Source organism: Electrona antarctica, assembly GCF_951216825.1.
Source record: "Electrona antarctica genome assembly, chromosome: 13".
Classification (NCBI taxonomy): Eukaryota; Metazoa; Chordata; class Actinopteri; order Myctophiformes; family Myctophidae; genus Electrona; species Electrona antarctica.
In genome coordinates, this window is record NC_136794.1 from 45,617,943 (window position 1) to 45,624,920 (window position 6,978).

Below are 6,978 nucleotides of genomic sequence, written 5' to 3' on the forward strand. Positions count from 1 at the left end.
GCTCCCCCCTGCCAGGTGATGAGAAGCGGCCTGCTCATGGTATCATGGTGAAAACTCCCCCCTGCCAGGTGATGAGAAGCGGCCTGCTCATGGTATCATGGTGAAAACTCCCCCCTGCCAGGTGATGAGAAGCTGCCTGCTCATGGTATCATGGTGAAAACTCCCCCCTGCCAGGTGATGAGAAGCAGCCTGCTCATGGTATCATGGTGAAAACTCCCCCCCGCCAGGTGATGAGAAGCAGCCTGCTCATGCATTGAAGAAGCATAAGCTCAGATCGGGGCTCTCAGTCCCCAAGTTGGCAGAGGAAGAGTAGCGCCCAGGATTATTAGGCAATTGGCACCAGGTGAAAAAAAAGGGTTACCAAATTGTGGGCTAAAACAAAACAAATAAGCTACTGAGGCATTTGTAGAATTGTCGTCAGATTAGTCTGGTTTAGTGGCTGTTCATTCATTGTCTCCACTAGGCCGAAGGCATGGGGAGAGAGTATGTTTTGCACTCTGTATGTGTGTGTGTGTGTGTGTGTGTGTGTGTGTGTGTGTGTGTGTGTGTGTGTGTGTGTGTGTGTGTGTGTGTGTGTGTGTGTGTGTGTGTGTGTCTGTGTGTGTACAGCTAATCTCCGGCACCGTTTCCACATTCACTGATGAATTGAAAATGGTGGACCCCGTTGTAAACAAGTGTAATGCTTAATCATGGTGTCGTCGACAGTAACCTCTTTTAATAGTCTCGGTGCTTCACAAGGTTAATTAAAAGAGGATAGGAAGCGAAGACCGTACGGTGGACTCCATGTTTCTCCCTGGAAGGAAAGAAACATGCGCAATGGGCTATATGTAGCCAACACTTCTGCGTTCAGCTTCCTTGGTCTCAATTGCATGTTTCTTTCCTTCCAGGGAGCAACATGGAGTCCACCGTACGGTCTTCGCTTCCTATCCTCTTTTAATTAACCTTGGTGCTTCAAAACGCCACTGAGCAAAAGTGATGGAGACTGCACCACTAAAGTGATGGAGACTGCACCACTAAAGTGATGGAGACTGCACCACTAAAGTGATGGAGACTGCGCCACTAAAGTGATGGAGACTGCACCACTAAAGTGATGGAGACTGCACCACTAAAGTGATGGAGACTGCGCCACTAAAGTGATGGAGACTGCGCCACTAAAGTGATGGAGACTGCACCACTAAAGTGATGGAGACTGCACCACTAAAGTGATGGAGACTGCACCACTAAAGTGATGGAGACTGGAGAAACAACAGACAGTACATGACTGCCCCCATGTGGTAGCCTGATTTATAGCATATACAAACATACAATCTCAACTGAGTGTCTCCTATTTTTCTCAACTATGTTCTACATTCCAGTTGAATAAATTGCATAATGAGGCTTTAACCATTGCTTTTATGAAATATCCAAGACCATTCGTGTTTATGGAAGGTGCTTCTGCAACATGCATTCTATAGTTTGACCAATTATTGGTAAATGCTGCATTTATATAGCGCCTTTATCCAAGGCGCTTTACATAGACTGTGCATTACATTCACCCATTCACACACACATTCATACACCGATGGCGGCAGAAACCATGCAAGGCACCAACCAGCACATCGGGAGCAATTAGGGGTTCAGCGTCTTGCTCAAGGACACTTCGACAATAACTCCTGGGGAGCCCGGGTTCGAACTGGCAACCTTGCGGTTACCATTCGGCCTATACCCCTGAGCCACCGCTGATGTGTGATGTTTAACTGAACCTTTTTTATTTATTTTATTTTTAATTTTTATCCAACGATTTTGTAACCCATTATTCACCCCTGGGTCAATTATCTAATGTGATCCTGGGCTCTACACATCCCCCGCCAACCTGGGGAGAACAACGGACTTGAACTCATGCTTCGTTCATGCCTGAGTGTCCAAGTCGCTCCTTTACACCTGACAGGGGGGAGTTTCCCTGGTTGGACGTAGCGCGTGGAAGGAACACGTTATTCCAACCAGGTCCTTTCCCCTCCATCAGGCTGGTCAGGGGGAGGCAGTTTAGTGACCAGGATTACTGCATGTTTTTTGTGAGGGTACCTACCCTAGGGGACACGGGGAGAACATGCAAACTCCACACAGAAAGGCCCTTTCGCCAACCCCGCCTCGGGTATGGGCACTGTTGAGAGGACACGCCGCCATCGCCCACAGCGTCCCCAGCGGGAATCGAACTCAGGACCTTCTAGCTGTGACAGCACTACCGACTGTGCCACTGAACCTTTTTTTGAGTGGTGTAAACCACTCCTACAACTGGCTTGTGTGCAGAAAAAATGAGCATGGTTGCTATGTTCAAAATAATTTCTGACGTAATTAAATCACACCCGGGTGAACTGGATGACCGTAGCAACCATGCTCATTTTTTCTGCACAAAAAAAGCCAGTTGTGAAATCACATCCGGGTGTGATTTCATTACGTCAGACATTACGTCAGACCACAGCTGATCATGCTATATAAAACCTTACACCACTCAGTTCACACGGGTGTGATTTTTTGAATATAAAATCCAGCATCCAGATGTACAAGCTCACAACGTGTCACACAATGCGGCACGTTGTGAGCTTGTAGTTCGGCCATTTTTATGTTTTATTAAGTAGCCCGCCCAATTGGTCAGCTGACTGCCACATCAGCGAATGACGTGTGGGACTTGCACACACTTATACACCCACACAGAAATTCAGCATGTTAACCCCTTGAGTATAGAATGCGCCTTTGAGCACGGCATGACTTCCCTCGAGTGTGACTGACTGAACTAACACCGCAAGCTACGTGTCATACATTTTGTAGTCATCCCTTTTAAATAGGTTGTTCAAATAAATAATTCCATTTCTAACCTGATGACCCTTCATATCTATCCTTCATGCATGAGTGTCCAGGTTGCTCCTTTACACCCGCCAGGGGGAGTTTCCCTGGTTGGCCTTGTTCAAATAAATAATTCCATTTCTAACCTGATCACCCTTCCTTGTAGTTTTAAGTCATTAAAGTATTCTGCCTTGAGCCTAAATAAATTATTAAATTGTTGTACTGGAAACACGTCTCTGCTCCCTTTATGTAAAGCTGTTGGGTATTCAAGTCATGTATAATATTATGTATTCTCATATATTCTCTGGGTGAAACTCCCAGGGTGGCGTAGTCTGGTGTTCTGTGTCCGGGCCTTAGTGCCCTGGTGCCTCGATCATGGTCACATAAATAATAACTTGAAAGATTGTATTGAATTAAAAAATCTAAGGTTTGACTTGTGGATATCTTGTGATATACTACCCATTTAGGCCTGACAGTTTTCTGAAAAAGCTATGTTTCTATGTCAGTCATTCTTCGATTTTTCAAAAATAGCAGATCTACAAGCTCGTAGCTTGTAGATCTGCTATTTTTCAATAGCTAAAGCATAACATAATGCTAACACCAAAAGGGGTTCCCGCCCTAAAAGATTGTATTGAATTAAAAAATCTAAGGTTTGACTTGTGGATATCTTGTGATACTTTAAGGTTTATTTAGCACGTTTATGGTTGTTAGTTTTGGTCCAAACACATTATAGTGCTGCCTGGATAACTGTCTAAATACCTTAGGATCCCACAGATTTCCCTCCTGAGGCTGAATCACCACAGAACAGATTGATCCGTTTCGGTTTAATTATATGATCTAATTGTTACGAAGTAGTGATCAATAGTGTGTATGTCAATAACTGGACTAGTATCAGAAGCGCTCTAGTGTTCAGAGCCAGTGATCAATGACACAGACAACAATGAATTGAATTTGTTATGTGGCCACTTATTATTGTGAAATATGGACATAGGACAATATTGACAACTGCAATATTATGAAAAATAAGCTAAAATAAAAGCCGGCAAAATATGAAACCCTTATAGTTCCCAAGGTTTTTGGTTTGTTCTCGTTGGGGCCCTTTTATCTGAATTGACAGTGTTCTGATTGGTCCTACCACACAATCCGTGAGCGAGGGGAAATCAGCATCAGTGTCCAGATTGGGATCTGTAGCTCGCCACCCAGTATATGATCTGTAGCTCGCCACCCAGTATATGATCTGTAGCTCGCCACCCAGTATATGATCTGTAGCTCGCCACCCAGTATATGATCTGTAGCTCGCCACCCAGTATATGATCTGTAGCTCGCCACCCAGTATATGATCTGTAGCTCGCCACCCAGTATATGATCTGTAGCTCGCCACCCAGTATATGATCTGTAGCTCGCCACCCAGTATATGATCTGTAGCTCGCCACCCAGTATATGATCTGTAGCTCGCCACCCAGTATATGATCTGTAGCTCGCCACCCAGTATATGATCTGTAGCTCGCCACCCAGTAGATGCACTGGGACTCTATATCTGGGGAATCGTTGTTGGGAACGGAAGCGCCACGTGAGATGCTCCAGGGCAGGGGTGGGCAACTGGCGGCCCGGGGGCCACATGCGGCCCCCACCTTCACTTAATGCGGCCCTCAGGTTAATGTCAGAATTCTGATATAATATTGGTTTCAGCTGATTACAATTCCACAACATGCAAACATGACCCGCTTTAATTACTTCAGTCTAAATTAGTAGCTCAATGCTTCAACACAAGTATAATTAAAGGCATTTGAAATGAAAAATATTAATTTTCAGGATTCTGATTAAAAAAAAAAATCAAGATTTCAATTCGAATATAGCAAAAATAGCCGATCTACAAGCTCAAAACGCGTCGCAGCTTTTGAGCTTGTAGATCGGCTATTTTTGCGACGACCGTAATATATGGCCCTATAGGGAGTGAGTGTTGAAATATAGTGGCCCTCTCCATTGTCAAAGTTTCCCACCGCTGCTCCAGGGGATGAAGATGGGAATCTGAATCACCCAATCTATTAAAACGCACATTCCTTGTAGTGGTACGCACATTCCTTGTAATGGTACGCACATTCCTTGTAGTGGTACGCACATTCCTTGTAGTGGTACGCACATTCCTTGTAGTGGTACGCACATTCCTTGTAGTGGTACGCACATTCCTTGTAATGGTACGCACATTCCTTGTAGTGGTACGCACATTCCTTGTAGTGGTACGCACATTCCTTGTAGTGGTACGCACATTCCTTGTGATGAGGGAGGTGGTGCAGCGGGAGGTGGTGCAGCGGGAGGTGGTGCAGAGGGAGGTGGTGCAGCGGGAGGTGGTGCAGCGGGAGGGGTTGCACACGTACTTTAAAACAGTTGTCATGTTGCACACGTACTTTAAAACAGTTGTCATGTTGCACACGTACTTTAACACAGTTGTCATGTTGCACACGCACTTTATAACAGTTGTCATGTTGCACACGTACTTTAAAACAGTTGTCATGTTGCACACGTACTTTAAAACAGTTGTCATGTTGCACACGTACTTTAAAACAGTTGTCATGTTGCACACGTACTTTAAAACAGTTGTCATGTTGCACACGTACTTTAAAACAGTTGTCATGTTGCACACGTACTTTAAAACAGTTGTCATGTTGCACACGTACTTTAACACAGTTGTCATGTTGCACACGTACTTTAAAACAGTTGTCATGTTGCACACGTACTTTAAAACAGTTGTCATGTTGCACACGTACTTTAAAACAGTTGTCATGTTGCACACGTACTTTAAAACAGTTGTCATGTTGCACACGTACTTTAAAACAGTTGTCATGTTGCACACGTACTTTAACACAGTTGTCATGTTGCACACGTACTTTAAAACAGTAGTCATGTTGCACACGTACTTTAAAACAGTAGTCATGTTGCACACGTACTTTAAAACAGTTGTCATGTTGCACACGTACTTTAAAACAGTTGTCATGTTGCACACGTACTTTAAAACAGTTGTCATGTTGCACACGTACTTTAAAACAGTTGTCATGTTGCACACGTACTTTAAAACAGTTGTCATGTTGCACACGTACTTTAAAACAGTTGTCATGTTGCACACGTACTTTAACACAGTTGTCATGTTGCACATGTACGTTAACACAGTTGTCATGTTGCACACGTACTTTAAAACAGTTGTCATGTTGCACACGTACTTTAAAACAGTTGTCATGTTGCACACGTACTTTAAAACAGTTGTCATGTTGCACACGTACTTTAAAACAGTTGTCATGTTGCACACGTGCCTATAATTGCCCTTATTTGCGGCGCCCTCGTTGAATAAACAATGTATTTCAAACTCCAGCTTGTCCCTCTCCAGGCTGCACGAACAGCTCGGTTTCTGCCCCTTCAATGTCGTAACTCTGACTCTGTCTTATACCCAAGGAAGCTCTGAGATAGCCTGGCTAATAAGCCAGACTCAAATCACACTGTCGTGTGGTATTTGAGTCTGGAGATGCTGTGTATGGATCTTGTTTCCCGGGGGGGCGGGTTCAAACATTTTCTCTTTGACGCAATTGGTCAGAGCTACTGTCAGTCAAAGGTCTCAAGCATTGAACGCCAATGTACCAAAGCCCGCCCATATTGCATACCATGTCCCGATTGGCCACACCAGTTCTCTGGTGTAGGAAATGGGCGTACAATTGAGCCTCTCCAGACCGTAATCCGTCAGCAGGCAATTTTTTTTTTGCCAACGGCTGATTCGGTCTAGCTTATTAGCCAGGCTAGCTCTGAGAAGGAAGGGAAGTGGTCACGTGACTGGGCTGCGCCATGACACTTTCAAGGGAGCCAAACTCACACCGGAAGTGCAATGAATACATGGCAGTGAATGGAGCCAGCTGGACCAGCTCATAACAAACATTATTTATGAACAATTGAGACCTTTTGTAAAGTTATCTGTAGCAAGTGGCGCAATGGATGACTAATTAAAGGTTGGTATATGGTAAAGGAATTGACTGCGCATAAACCAGAGTACCAGGTTCGGAAGGAGCTCAATGTGTGAGTGAAAACCAGAGAAATAAGGAGGCAGAAACTGGAGTTAAAGGTTAACGGAAATATTATTAGACTCAAAAAACAGAACTTAAACAACTTTGAACATTT